Here is a 14,753-nt window from a genome sequence, read left to right on the forward strand (position 1 = left end):
GGAAAGTTCTGGAACTGTGCGTCATGGTGACTGACAGCAAGAAGTTATAAAATATCCATGCACACATGGATCAGGGGGAGATCGCCTGTGGACTTGATTCGTGCAGAAACAGGTGCCCGGCATTGGCTCATACGGTGTCCTTCAGCATTGTCCTCTGAGCGGGGCTTGTTTACAGCTAGCTTATGAGGGCCCAAGGTCTCCCCAGTGCTGATTAAAGGGACGTAAGACTGTGTTTCTCTATGTTTCTCTATATTTCTCTATGTTTCTCTATGTTTATCTAAGTTCCATGTTTCACTATATTTTGCATTGCTCTAAGTGTTATGCTTTGTAATATTCTGTAACTTGAATCCCAAATGTATATGAAATTCACTGCTTAGAATAAATATGCTAATAACACTTTGAGGGTGTCATTTGTCACTTGCATGAGATCACTGCTCAGCACAATAGAACCTGTATTTTGGGCTGAATTGGGTATTTTTGCTCTCAAAGGGCTGGCCCCGAGGAAGATTTTGCCCAATATCAAGACATTTGGTGGCAGCTTTGTGGGATTGTGAAGAGCAGTGCCATGCTGACATGACAAATGGTGTGAGAGAACACAGTGTAGAGTGGGGAGCAGGCTGTCGCATTTCCTTGATGGTCTCACTGCAGCTCTGAGACTTCAAAAGGCAGCAATGTTGTGTCGGCTTGCCGTGGCCGATAGCTTGTGTGGTTAAGACTCCCTTCATGGGATTGGTGCCAGGGAGTACAAGGCAATAAACGAGCGGGAAATGGCTTTGTTTAAAGCACTCCGATGAATGGTTAAGAAAGATGTATGCTCAATTAGAAAAAGAATTTTATCATGTGGTTTCCCAAGTTTAAAGTTGTAATTTGGAATGCATAATGAGACGGAGTTCTCATCTCTATTCTGTCATGAGGGCAGGAAAAAAAAAATAATTGCAGGGATTTGACATGCAAATTGTGAATAGTGATTTAACCATTGACTCAGCCCCAGTGTGCTAGCGAGTGGGGGCTGTAATGTTCGGAGGCGAAGGTTCGTTTTTTTTTTTTTTTTGATATATGCTTTTGAAGGGTTGGCATTCCTGAATAATGAGGAAGGGGAATGAGCCATGCTTAGGAGAATGAGTAACATCTGTGCTGAGAGCCTAAAGAGTTTTTTCTTTCTTTTGGCAACTGTAAAATTCCATGTGCTAATGGTGGCAAATTCTGTTTAAAGGAAACACACTAAAATGGTTATATTGCATTTTAGGCTGTGCCATGCTTTTATTGGGTGAGAGACTCACTTAAAAGGAAAGTGAGTGAATGTTATTTGGATTTTCGATTTTTGTGTACTGATTTGAAATTGCAGAACCAGTTTGCAATGGTTGGGGGGAAAAACAATTTATATTTTTCTAAATTGCCCCTGGAGTATTTTTGACTGTCCCCATGCTATGCCATGGATTTGTGCTGTTGCCTCATTAGTGATGTATGCTTTGGAAATAGTGACCTGTTGACTGTGATACATGGGGAAAAATGTTGTTGACACATTAAACAGCCCACAAGCAATAGAGTGTGGGTTGTTCTTGCAGAAAAAAAAAACGTGCAGGGAGCTGCACTAAATATGGCATTTTTATTTTTTAAATGCACTGAACTGAGTGGTTATAGTTTGGCAATGGTACAACAGAATGAAACATCTGTGTGTGATAAGATAGCACAAAGATTTAATGGGTTGTGAGTTCTCTTGAAAGGTCGCACATTACAAGAAAAAAAAGACGCTTTGACATTTTGCAAAATTACATGGAGTAGAAAAATGACAAGAAAAGTGCCGCTTTTGAAAACAAGAGTCTTGCTGTGTGTGCAGAGCTTGTGCCTTGAAGCTGTCTTGGGCGAGGTGTGTGAAGGCAAACAAAAGCAGAAACAGTACAAGAAAGAGTTAATTTGGATGAATTGTCTGAAACGAGTGAAGCCGCCACAGTATAAGAGTTATAGGCAAAAGAGATAAGCTGCGTGCTAATGGCGCTGCCAGGTGCACACGAAAGATAAACATGCCTGCATTCCTGAGGAAGGGGGAGCAAAAACAGAGAGCTGTTCAAAAAGTAAAGAATTTGCCTAGTAAACTGTGGTACGGAGCAAAGGCTTCATGCAGGATGGCAGACGGGCACATCACATCTGAACATTTACCTATGCATCTGTAAATGGGCCAAGAAAAGACAGCTGCCCATTCCAACAGACATTACTGTGCAAACCGCATTCCCATGTGATGTGATGTGAAGTGAAGTAAAGCGCTATTGCTGTGCAAGCTGCATTCCAATGCTCCATGTGATGTGAACTGAAGTAAAGCGCTGTGCACTGGAGAAGAAACCTCTAGGCGCTTTGAGAAGAGAAAATACACATCTGGCAAACTGCAAGCTACATTGCCAGGGATGGAGTAACTGACAAAGACATTATGGCCTTCCAGATGGAAGCAAAACTGACAAAAGTGCTTAGCCGTTTTGCAAGAGACAACATGCAGAGCGGGGCTTTGAAGTACAACATGAACACTGCACATTAGCCATGATCCAGAAGCCACACGGCTTAGTGCAAGAATGAATGATTTGTTGAAGCAACAAAAGAAACTGACTCAGACTATCGCACTCAAAGGAGTGGTTCAAAAACAGCAAACGCCCTTTGAAAAAAAAAAATGACAAGTGAAAAAACCAGAGGCTTGAAAAGACACTGCTAAGAAAAGAAAGATAAATACTGAAAGACTTTACCTTTGAAAAATGGAGTGATGCCAGCAGGGCAACCTAAACCAAGATCATGGGACACTGGAAGCAAGTTGGCGCCTGGCATTGGTGATCGCTTTGGTGAAAAAGAAAAGCATTGTGCGACCTGGGTACTTACTATATGGCTTTGTAAAAGCACAGATCAGTCTGAGGTACCATTGACCAGCTATGATTGCATTGCACAAATGAGTTTGTGATTAGGCAGTTACACCCCGTATGGTTGAGTGTAAATAAGCCCCCAGAAACATGCAGAAAGGTGATAAATAATTGCAGTAGCAATGACAAAGTGTGTAGTTACCTGATGAGACTTTTTGAAGATGGGGGTGGTATTATGGGAAGGGGTGGATAACGCTGATATTGAAGTTTTGATGACATCCTAACATTTCTGTTTGTATTTTGCCTAGGCAAAGCACGACAAGACATTTCATAATATAGGAAGATAATATGCAGTTTGTGGGTGACACTGATCAAAGAAGGGTCAGACGCATTCTCAGAGAAAGCGAGCCACTGCGACATGCTATTTCAACTTTAACGTGCCCTGCACCGCACTCAATGCTGTAACCTGCGAATAGTGTCCAACAGAGTAATAACTTTTACTGAATTGGCACGATGCAGACTTGGCTAATTATCAAGTATTTGATGCTACACATTTAAATGACATGTTTTGCCCTTTCTTGTTTAAAGGACTATGGACAATGAATTGTGGACTGTAACATCAGGCACCACATACAGCTGTGTGACACAGCAATTGAATGCTAACACATTGAAAAATGGTTTTTAAATGCACTGTTGAGATGAATCTGAAAAAACCAAATGGTTTTCCTCTTCCAACTGAATGGCTTTAACCAGAGATGTTTTGTTTTTTGAAAAAAAAAAATATTCTACATTGCACGTAGGCAGGAGAATGATTTATGAACTGTTGGGGCAGCAGAATTATGCAAGCAGGAGTGTAATTAATTTTGAGATAAGATGAGTGCGCACATCAAAGTCACCTGTGCGTAGGTTAAGATTCTTAATTGAAGTAATGCTGCCAAGTGTATGAGCTATAATTTGAAATGGTAATCTTTGAAACACTGGATACTTTTACAGCCAGCTTAAGGCAGGTAAATGTAACCATGACTGACTTGATGTTTGATTTTATGACACAGAGTGTGACACGGTTTTTTGTTAAACCAACCAGTTTCATGTTTTTGTGGGGACAGCTGTCTCCAGCACACTAATGCAAAGAGTCACCTTTTGATTATAAACATTTGGAATAATTCTTTGGAAAAGCGCTGCAAATGAGTATCCACATGGAATTGCTAGAGTACTGGCCTGGCACATTGTCAGGCATCTTTTGTCACTGAATGGATACCATTTGTTTAATTTGTCTAATGTGATGTTTTTCTGACCAAGAACTGCAGCGAGTGTTCTCGCCAAGATTTAATGAACTATAACTTGACTAAATGAATTTTTTCCATGGTGTGATGAAACAGCCACTGCCGGATAGTAGTATGGTGTTTGTGGCTAAAGTTAATATTGTATATGGTAGATATCCCACTTGAAGAAGGGTATTCTCCAAGTCACAGAAGGTAGACACTGTGAACCTGTTAGATTTTCCAGTGGTAAGACAACATGTAAATTGTAGACTGGTAATGCACACCTTCATTATTACAGTGCTACACTTAGACATAGATTTATCATGAGGCAATGTTTCCTTAGTACTACCAAGCTGCTACAAATGGAGTCCATTTCTATGGCCCATCACTAGAGTGCGTGTAGCTAGGGAGCTAGATTCATTAATTGCAGGAGCTTTATATGCTTGTGACATAGAAACTGTGCACTATAAGCTGGCCACTATGGGTTCTGATGCCAGCTCTGCTATAGAACTTCTGGCCTAGTGGGGCCCATTGATATGCCCAGCACTGCTACAAGTATTGACAGCCAATTGAAGATAACAGAATTTTAGACATGAAGACATTTTTGTCTGCCATAGGGCAGGTCAACAAGACTGCTAAATACACACAATGCATTGTATGGCAAACATTGTTAAATCAGCAGGTGTTGGCTTTTTACTGGGTGGGGGCGACCATCCTCCACACACTGGCACGCAGAGCTACAGTTACCAGCATACATATGGATTGAATTGCTTGCTTTTGATTGCATGAATAACACATGCCATGCTTTGATGTAAATTAGTAGAATTGTTTTTATTTAGACAACCTGGTGCCCATGGGTTCACCTTGTTCACGAAATTAGATGGTTTCTGGTTGGGTTCCACCTACCTGGGGGAAGTGTCTAGTCACACAGCCCATAGTCACGCTTGAATGCCCTGGGATCAGGGGGAGGGTAGGCCCTTAGGGTGAAAGGCTGCCAGGTTTTAGAATTGGTAACCATACATAAATGCAATAGTGCATTGTAGATTAGACTACACTGGATTGCCTTGACATTTTAACTGCATGCTGCTTTTTAACTGACAATCAGTTATACAAAATTGATTTAGGTATTTTTGTGTAGGCCAGGTTTTGGCTAGAGTAAATGTCCATGTTCACTTGGCGTAGGTATTTTTGTGTAGGCCAGGTTCTGGCAAGGGTATATGTCACTGTTCACTTTGTGTACATTTTTGTTTAGGTAGTGTTTTACCTTGCATGCCACGCTAACTAACCGCTATAAGATAGTTTGCTTAAACCTCTTGCAAAGCCCCAAGGTCTTTATCGCTGCACTAAATACTATATTGATAGGTATTAGTCAGCATTTTGTCGCACACACGTTGAATAGGGGTGGAATGTAGTGATACACGAAATTGCAACCTTGCCAATCAGGGCTTTAGATGACAGCATTAGCCGCTGAAAGCCAATAGTGTATTCAAAGTATGTGCTAAAAATGCTGACAGTAGTCTGTTGTAGCACTTCCATTATGCAGTAGTGAGCTACAAGGAATATGACAGGCAGGGAGGGCCCCCAGCTATGTAGCTAATAGGTTTTTGGAGTGTTTGGAACATCATGGCACCTATATAGCGCTTAGATAGCCAGTCTTAAGCGCTATAAACACTAAGCTATGAGTGCATGCCTTTTAGAGCTTGCAGATGGGGTTAATACATCCCTGCTTCCCTTAGAATATTCAGCCTCACTAACGTTAGCCCTGGCCCCAAGCTAATCTTCCTTTTCTCTGGGAAGGTACTGATAAGACATTCCTCAGCCAGCGCAGATGGGAACAAGGGAGGGGGTAGGAGCGAGCAGGGAGCATCTCAGAGAGAGCTGGGTTTTTTCCATGAGCCAGTTGCACAGGGAAAGTTCTGGAACTGTGCGTCATGGTGACTGACAGCAAGAAGTTATAAAATATCCATGCACACATGGATCAGGGGGAGATCGCCTGTGGACTTGATTCGTGCAGAAACAGGTGCCCGGCATTGGCTCATACGGTGTCCTTCAGCATTGTCCTCTGAGCGGGGCTTGTTTACAGCTAGCTTATGAGGGCCCAAGGTCTCCCCAGTGCTGATTAAAGGGACGTAAGACTGTGTTTCTCTATGTTTCTCTATATTTCTCTATGTTTCTCTATGTTTATCTAAGTTCCATGTTTCACTATATTTTGCATTGCTCTAAGTGTTATGCTTTGTAATATTCTGTAACTTGAATCCCAAATGTATATGAAATTCACTGCTTAGAATAAATATGCTAATAACACTTTGAGGGTGTCATTTGTCACTTGCATGAGATCACTGCTCAGCACACTAGAACCTGTATTTTGGGCTGAATTGGGTATTTTTGCTCTCAAAGGGCTGGCCCCGAGGAAGATTTTGCCCAATATCAAGACAACCCCTAGGCCCCATCAGCACCCTCAATGAAGATATTACCACTGTTATCTCTGAGAAGCTAAAAAACTCCTCACAAACCCTAGTGCTAGGGTACAATGACATTAATGATCACCAGGCCACTGCAGTAGCCAATACCCTGACAGAACTAGGTTTAACGCAGAAAGTGAATATATCCACCCATACCAAAGGGAGAACTCTTGACTGGATACCCAGTCACAACTGCAATCTCTCCATAAAAACCATTGCCCCCAAAACATGGACAGACCACCATTTAATCTCTTTTACTATCAACACTGAAAGACCCACAGCTCTAACACCCCCCATCGCCGTATCTACACTAACCAGAAATAGGAAAAATATCACGGCGGACAATATCCTGCCACATATCCTACCTAAACTTAACCGTATACCTGACCATACTGACCCAGGTCTTCTAGTGGAGAAATTCAATAATGCTATGACCATCGCTCTCGATAGCATTGCTACGCTTAAACTTAAGACCAGTAAACCAAAAAAGCACCTGAACTCCTGGTTTACACCCCACCTAAAAAACCTAAGATTACAGAAAAGAAAATGCGCAACAGCTTGGAACCTACACCCCACTGCTGAAAATAAAACCAATTTAATAAACATCTCAACGCAATGCAAAAAGGATATCATCCTGGCCAAACAAGAAACGTATAATAACAGGATAACCCAAGCCAATTCCAGCATGAAGGAGCTCTTTTCCATCCTAAAAGAACTGGAAACTCCTATCGCAGTACAGGATGACTCCATTAAAGATAAAACCTGGTGCACAGACATACAGCTGGCACTAACCAATAAAGTGTCCAACCTCCAAACCAAAATTGCTCTAAAGAAAGCTTCACTATCAGCCCAAACCCAAACTCCCCTGATCAAAACAAACATACCTATACCTAAAGAATCTACCCAATTCAGTTTCTCCAAGGTCTAAGTGATCGAGGTAGAGAAAACTATTCTGACTCTTAAACCATCTAATTGCAAAGGTGACCAATGCCCAGCACAACTGATCAAGGACGCTGCTAGAGGCCTAGCTCCCTTTATCACCAAACTTATCAATGCCTCCTTTACTACGGGCACCATTCCGCGCAACATAAAGGAATCCTGGGTACTCCCCCTTCTGAAAAAACAAACACTGGACCCCAACATTCCCACTAATTACAGGCCCATCACTACGGTACCTTTCTTTCTAAAAATTCTAGACAAGGTAGTCTACACCCAAATTCAGAACTTCCTTGAGGTGAACCAGCTCCTCGGCGTCCGCCAATCCGGTTCTGACCTCCACATGGCACAGAGACTGCCCTTATCGACTTAAAGGCCCAACTAGACTCAATCAGAGACAAGGGTAAATTGGCTCTCCGCCTCCTACTAGACCTCTCAGCCGCCTTTCACCTGGTGGACCATAGAGTCCTGTGCAATCACCTGGACTCTGCGGCCCACTTCTCAGGGGAGGCCATAGTCTGGATTAAGTCATTCCTTAGTGACAGAACCATGAGGGTGTTCTCCCCCTCAGCGGGAGCAGACCCAATACCCATCACCTGCGGAGTGCCCCAGGGATCCTGTGTCTCGCCAACACTCTACAATATCTTCACCAAGCCACTCTTTGGCGATCTTGACAATCTGGGTATCACCTACACTAACTACGCAGACGATACCCAGATTCTCCTACCACTTACCGGGGATTACGGAGAAGATCTGGCTTTGGTGAACATAGTCTATAGCATCGTTCAGGCATGGATGGCCAACCACGGCCTATGCTTAAATAAATGACAAAACAGAGCTCATCATCATGGGCACCACAGCTCGCATCTCTAAACTCAACCAAAACTACTCAGCATTTATCATCGATGGGAACACTATTAAGGTCGCCAAAGAAGTAAAAACTCTAGGTTTTTACCTTGACTCATCCTTATCCCTTACCAAACAGGTGAACTCATTGGCCTCATCCTCGGCCTATACATGTAAATTAATACGACCGGGGAAACCTTTCTTATCAGATGACAGTTGTCTTATCCTAACCAGAGCCCTTGTCTTATTGTTATTGTCATTTTGCATTTATATAGCGCCTTATATACCATTGGTATGGTCTGAAGGCTCTGGTAGGTTGAACGCCCTTGGGAACCGAAGTTCAGATCAGTAGAGAGAGTAGAGAGAGTCAAAAGGTGCGTGTGAGCACCGGGTATGTGTGCAGCTCGTGCGGGATCCGTGTGATAGCTGCTTCTTAGCGGTAGGTGTGGAGGTCATGTAGTATGTGTTCGTTCTGGCAGTATTTAACCAGACCGGATGTGGCTGCGTTAGGCCTGAGGAGAACGCCTGGCTGGGGGGGGGTGTAACCAGCAGTGATTACTTAGAATGATGTGGAGGGAGCGGCAGGTGTTGGTATGAAAACAGTTATACCGAATGGTGTCATAGTATCTCTGTGTTCTAGTTGAGTGGTGATGTAAAGGAGAGAGTAAGCATGGTGGTGAGATATGATGGTTTATATTCTCTTTCAAACGTTCTCTGCATTCCGAACCATACTATATACGACGTGTAGTTCTATGCGCTCCAGTCCGTTCCATGCACTCCAATCCACTCATGTATCCCAGTCATCTCCATACACTCCGGACCGCACCATGCTTTTATGTTTGTAAGGGGGTGTGAGCCGCATCAGAGATGCGTTGAGCCATGAGTCAAAGGCGTCAGTTGTTTGTTGAGTTGGCAGGTAGGAGATGGAGACTGGAGGAGTGCGTTGGCTAGGTCCGGGGCGATTATTAGTTTTTTCCAGCATTTGCGTAGATTCGGAGGTTCAGGTACGGGTACGGGAAGGGGGTCGGGTGAGTGAATGGCGAACGAGAGAATGAAGTGATCGGACCAGAGGATAGGGGTGGAGGGCTTTAAATGAATCAGGGTGTTGGAGCTAAAGATGGCATCAAGAGTGTGTCCTTTATAGTGAGTCGGGCTATTTATGTGGGGTTGGAGATTAATTGCGTCCAAACTGTCAACCAGAGAGTGTGTCATAGGGTTGGTGGGGATGTCGAGCCATATCTTGAAATCTCCAAGGAGGGTGAGGTTGGGATAGTTTACTTGAAGGGTGGCAATTGAGTCGCAGAGGTTGTTTGCGAATTGTCTATCATAGCTGTGTGAGAGCGACGGGGAGAGGGATAATTTAACAAGGAGAGATTCGCAGGAAGGAATGGAAGGTTGGTTGTCTATGATTGAGGCGTGGAAGAGAGGCTTGAAGATGAACGCTACTCCTCCTCCTCTGGAGGGACTGTTCAGTGGAATGAGGGAGTAGTCAGGGGGGAAGGCTTCATTAGCGATTGGAGCGTAGTCATCAGAGAAGCAAGTTTCGGTGATGAAAACCAGGTCTGGTTTGTTAGAGGCGAGGAGTTCAAAGATGCAGTGTCTGTTTTTTGCTACGGACCGGGCATTAAATAGGATGCAGTTCACATCGGTAGTCGAGGTTGGTCTCAGAGCGGAGGGGGGTGGTGGGGGAGAGGGTGGAGACTGGGGAGGGAGAGAGCTGGGGGGGGGGGTTTGCTCAATGGGAATAGCGGGCATGCAGAAAAATTGGTGGGCTTCGGCGGGATTGGGTAGCTGCATGTGTTAGGATGATCAGGTTTGGTTCGGGGGATTTCTAAGGAGGGGAGTGGGCGGTTAGGAGTTTCAGTTGCAGATGGGGAGAAGTCGAGGGAGAGGGGTTTTAGGAAGGGTGAAGCCACAGGGGAAGGAGGTGATTGCAGGAATGAGGTGATGGGACGAGACAGGGGGGGCGAGGACTGCTGAGAGATTGAGGGGGGCCATGTACGTTTCCTCTTTAGTTTCTTTGTAGGGATTGGAGTGTGAGAGAGGGTAGTTGGTTCAGAGGGAGAGAAGGATGCAGCTTTGGTTCTTTTTAGGGCTAGGCGTGCAGTTTTTAGGGAGGGCAAAGGGGGCGGGTGTGGTGGGTGGTGTCGGGGGTTTGTGGGCAAGGGGGGGTTGATGATTTTTCCTAAGTTTCCCAGAATGGCACTCAATGAGAAAACACAGCTAGATTTGAGATTCCTAGACAGTAAAGAAAGGCCTAAGTTTCACAGAATGGCACTCAATGAGAAAACACATCTAGATTTGAGATTTCTAGACAGTTGGAGAAAAGCCCATTTTTCACAGAAAAGCACTCAATGAGAAAACACACCTAGATTTGAGATTCCTAGACAGTGGGAGAAAGGCCTATGTTTTACATAATGGCACTCAATGAGAAAACACACTTAGATTTGAGATTCCTTGACAGTGGGAGAAAGGCCTAAATTTCGCAGATTGGCACTCAATGACAAAACACACTTAGATTTGAGATTCCTAGACGGTGGGAGAAAGGAATATGTTTCACAGAATGGCGCTCAATGAGAAAACACACCTAGATTTGAGATTCCTAGACAGCGGGAGAAAAGCCCATGTTTCATAGAATGGCACTCAATGAGAAAACACACCTAGATTTGAGATTCCTAGAGAGTGGGAGAAAGGAATAAGTTTCACAGAATGGCTCAATGAGAAAACACATCTAGATGTGAGATTCCTAGACAGTGGGAGAAAGACCTAAGTTTCGCAGAATGGCACTCAATGAGAAAACACACATAGATTTCATATTCCTAGACAGTGGGAGAAAGGCCTAAATTTCACAGAATGGCACTCAATGAGAAAACACATCTAGATTTGAGATACATAGACAGTGGGAGAAATGCCTATGTTTCACAGAATGGCACTCAATGAGAAATCACACCTAGGTTTGAGATTCCTAGACAGTGGGAGAAAGGCCTAAGTTTCACAGAGTGGTTCAATGAGAAAACACACCTAGATTTGAGATTCCTAGACAGTGAATGGCTTAGGTTTCACAGAAAAGCACTCAATGAGAAAACACACCTAGATTTGAGATTCCCAGACAATGGGAGAAAAACCTAAGTTTCACAGAGTGGCACTCAATGAGAAAACACTGCTAGATTTGAGATTCCTAGACAGTGGAAGAAAGGCTTAGGTTTCACAGAATGGCACTCATTGAGAAAACACACCTAGATTTGAAATTCCTAGAACGGGGGAGAAAGGCCTAAATTTCACATAATGGCATTCAATGAGAAAACACATCTAGATTTGAGATTCCTAGACGGTGGGAGAAAGTCCTATGTTTCACAGAATGGCACTCAATGTGAAAACACACTTAGGTGTGAGGTTCCTAGACAGTGGGAGAAAGGCCTAGGTTTCGCCGAATGTCACTCAATGAGAAAACACACATAGATTTCATATTCCTAGACAGTGGGAGAAAGGCCTAAATTTCACAGAATGGCACTCAATGAGAAAACACACTTAGATTTGAGATTCCTAGACAGTGGGAGAAAGGAATAAGTTTCACAGAATGGCATTCAATGAGAAAACACATCTAGATTTGAGATACATAGACAGTGGTAGAAAGGCCTATGTTTCACAGAATGTCACTCAATGAGAAATCACACCTAGGTTTGAGATTCCTAGACAGTGGGACAAAGGCCTAAGTTTCACAGAGTGGTTCAATGAGAAAACACACCTAGATGTGAGATTCCTAGACAGTGAATGGCTTAGGTTTCACAGAAAAGCACTCAATGAGAAAACACAGCTAGATTTGAGATTCCTAGACAGTGGAAGAAAGGCTTAGGTTTCACAGAATGGCACTCAATGAGAAATCACACCTAGATTTGAGATTCCTAGACAGTGGGAGAAAAACCCAAGTTTCACAGAGTGGCACTCAATGAGAAAACACAGCTAGAATTGAGATTCCCAGACAGTGGCAGAAAGGCCTATGTTTCCCAGAATGGTACCCAATGAGAAAACACATCTAGATTTGAGATTCCCAGACAGTGGAAGAAAGGCCTAGTTTCACAGAATGGCACTCAATGAGAAAACACACCTAGATTTGAGATTCCTAGACAGTGGGAAAAAGGAATAAGTTTCACAGAGTGGCACTCAATCAGAAAACACATCTAGATTTGCAATTCCTAGACAGTGGGAGAAAAGCCCATGTTTCACAGAATGGCCCTCAATGAGAAAACACACCTAGATTTGAGATTCCTAGAGAGTGGGAGAAAGGAATAAGTTTCACAGAATGGCAGTCAATGAGAAAACACATCTAGATTTGAGATTCCTAGACAGTGGGAGAAAGGCCTATATTTCACAGAATGGCACTCAATGAGAAAACACACTTAGATGTGAGGTTCCTAGACAGTGGGAGAAAGTCATACGTTTCACATAATGTCACTCAATGCGAAAAGACACTTAGATTTGAGATTCCTAGACAGTGGGAGAAAGGAATAAGTTTCACAGAACGGCACTCAATCAGAAAACACACCTAGATTTGAGATACATAGAAAGTGGGAGAAAGGCCTATGTTTCACAGAATGGCACTCAATGAGAAATCACACCTAGATTTGAGATTCCTAGACAGTGAGAGAAAGGCTTAGGTTTCACAGAAAAGCACTCAATGAGAAAACACACCTAAATTTGAGATTCCTAGACAGTGGGACAAAGGCCTAAGTTTCCAAGAATGGCACTCAATGAGAAAACACAGCTAGATTTGAGGTTCCTAGACAGTAAAGAAAGGCCTAGGTTTCACAGAATGGCACTCAATGAGAAAACACATCTAGATTTGAGATTCCTAGACAGTGGGAGAAAGGCCTAAGTTTCACAGAATGGCACTCAATGAGAAAACACACTTAGATTTGAAATTCCTAGAACGGGGGAGAAAGGCCTAAATTTCACATAATGGCATTCAATGAGAAAACACATCTAGATTTGAGATTCCTAGACGGTGGGAGAAAGTCCTATGTTTCACAGAATGGCACTCAATGTGAAAACACACTTAGGTGTGAGGTTCCTAGACAGTGGGAGAAAGGCCTAGGTTTCGCCGAATGTTACTCAATGAGAAAACACACATAGATTTCATATTCCTAGACAGTGGGAGAAAGGCCTAAATTTCACAGAATGGCACTCAATGAGAAAACACACTTAGATTTGAGATTCCTAGACAGTGGGAGAAAGGAATAAGTTTCACAGAATGGCATTCAATGAGAAAACACATCTAGATTTGAGATACATAGACAGTGGTAGAAAGGCCTATGTTTCACAGAATGGCACTCAATGAGAAATCACACCTAGGTTTGAGATTCCTAGACAGTGGAAGAAAGGCTTAGGTTTCACAGAATGGCACTCAATGAGAAATCACACCTAGATTTGAGATTCCTAGACAGTGGGAGAAAAACCCAAGTTTCACAGAGTGGCACTCAATGAGAAAACACAGCTAGAATTGAGATTCCCAGACAGTGGCAGAAAGGCCTATGTTTCCCAGAATGGTACCCAATGAGAAAACACATCTAGATTTGAGATTCCCAGACAGTGGAAGAAAGGCCTAGTTTCACAGAATGGCACTCAATGAGAAAACACACCTAGATTTGAGATTCCTAGACAGTGGGAGAAAGGAATAAGTTTCACAGAGTGGCACTCAATCAGAAAACACATCTAGATTTGCAATTCCTAGACAGTGGGAGAAAAGCCCATTTTTCACAGAATGGCCCTCAATGAGAAAACACACCTAGATTTGAGATTCCTAGAGAGTGGGAGAAAGGAATAAGTTTCACAGAATGGCAGTCAATGAGAAAACGCATCTAGATTTGAGATTCCTAGACAGTGGGAGAAAGGCCTATGTTTCACAGAATGGCACTCAATGAGAAAAAACACTTAGATGTGAGGTTCCTAGACAGTGGGAGAAAGTCATACGTTTCACATAATGTCACTCAATGCGAAAACACACCTAGATTTGAGATTCCTAGACAGTGGGAGAAAGGAATAAGTTTCACAGAGTGGCACTCAATCAGAAAACACATCTAGATTTGCAATTCCTAGACAGTGGGAGAAAAGCCCATGTTTCACAGAATGGCACTCAATGCGAAAACACACCTAGATTTGAGATTCCTAGAGAGTGGGAGAAAGGAATAAGTTTCACAGAATGGCAGTCAATGAGAAAACACATCTAGATTTGAGATTCCTAGACAGTGGGAGAAAGGCCTATGTTTCACAGAATGGCACTCAATGAGAAAACACACTTAGATGTGAGGTTCCTAGACAGTGGGAGAAAGTCATACGTTTCACATAATGTCACTCAATGCGAAAAGACACTTAGATTTGAGATTCCTAGACAGTGGGAGAAAGGAATAAGTTTC

The 14,753-nt window shown here is 43.1% G+C and overlaps 1 long non-coding RNA gene across 1 annotated transcript; it reads left to right on the plus strand.

Moving 5' to 3' along the window:
* Positions 1–4,023: 4,023 nt before the first annotated feature.
* LOC138528684 (uncharacterized) lies at positions 4,024–6,403 on the plus strand. Its single transcript, XR_011284203.1, has 2 exons — positions 4,024–5,223; positions 5,282–6,403. It is a non-coding gene; the product is annotated as an uncharacterized lncRNA (long non-coding RNA).
* Positions 6,404–14,753: the final 8,350 nt, after the last annotated feature.

The sequence above is a fragment of the Ambystoma mexicanum genome, chromosome 7q, assembly GCF_040938575.1.
Source record: "Ambystoma mexicanum isolate Mex_15411 chromosome 7q, UKY_AmexF1_1, whole genome shotgun sequence".
Taxonomy (NCBI): Eukaryota; Metazoa; Chordata; class Amphibia; order Caudata; family Ambystomatidae; genus Ambystoma; species Ambystoma mexicanum.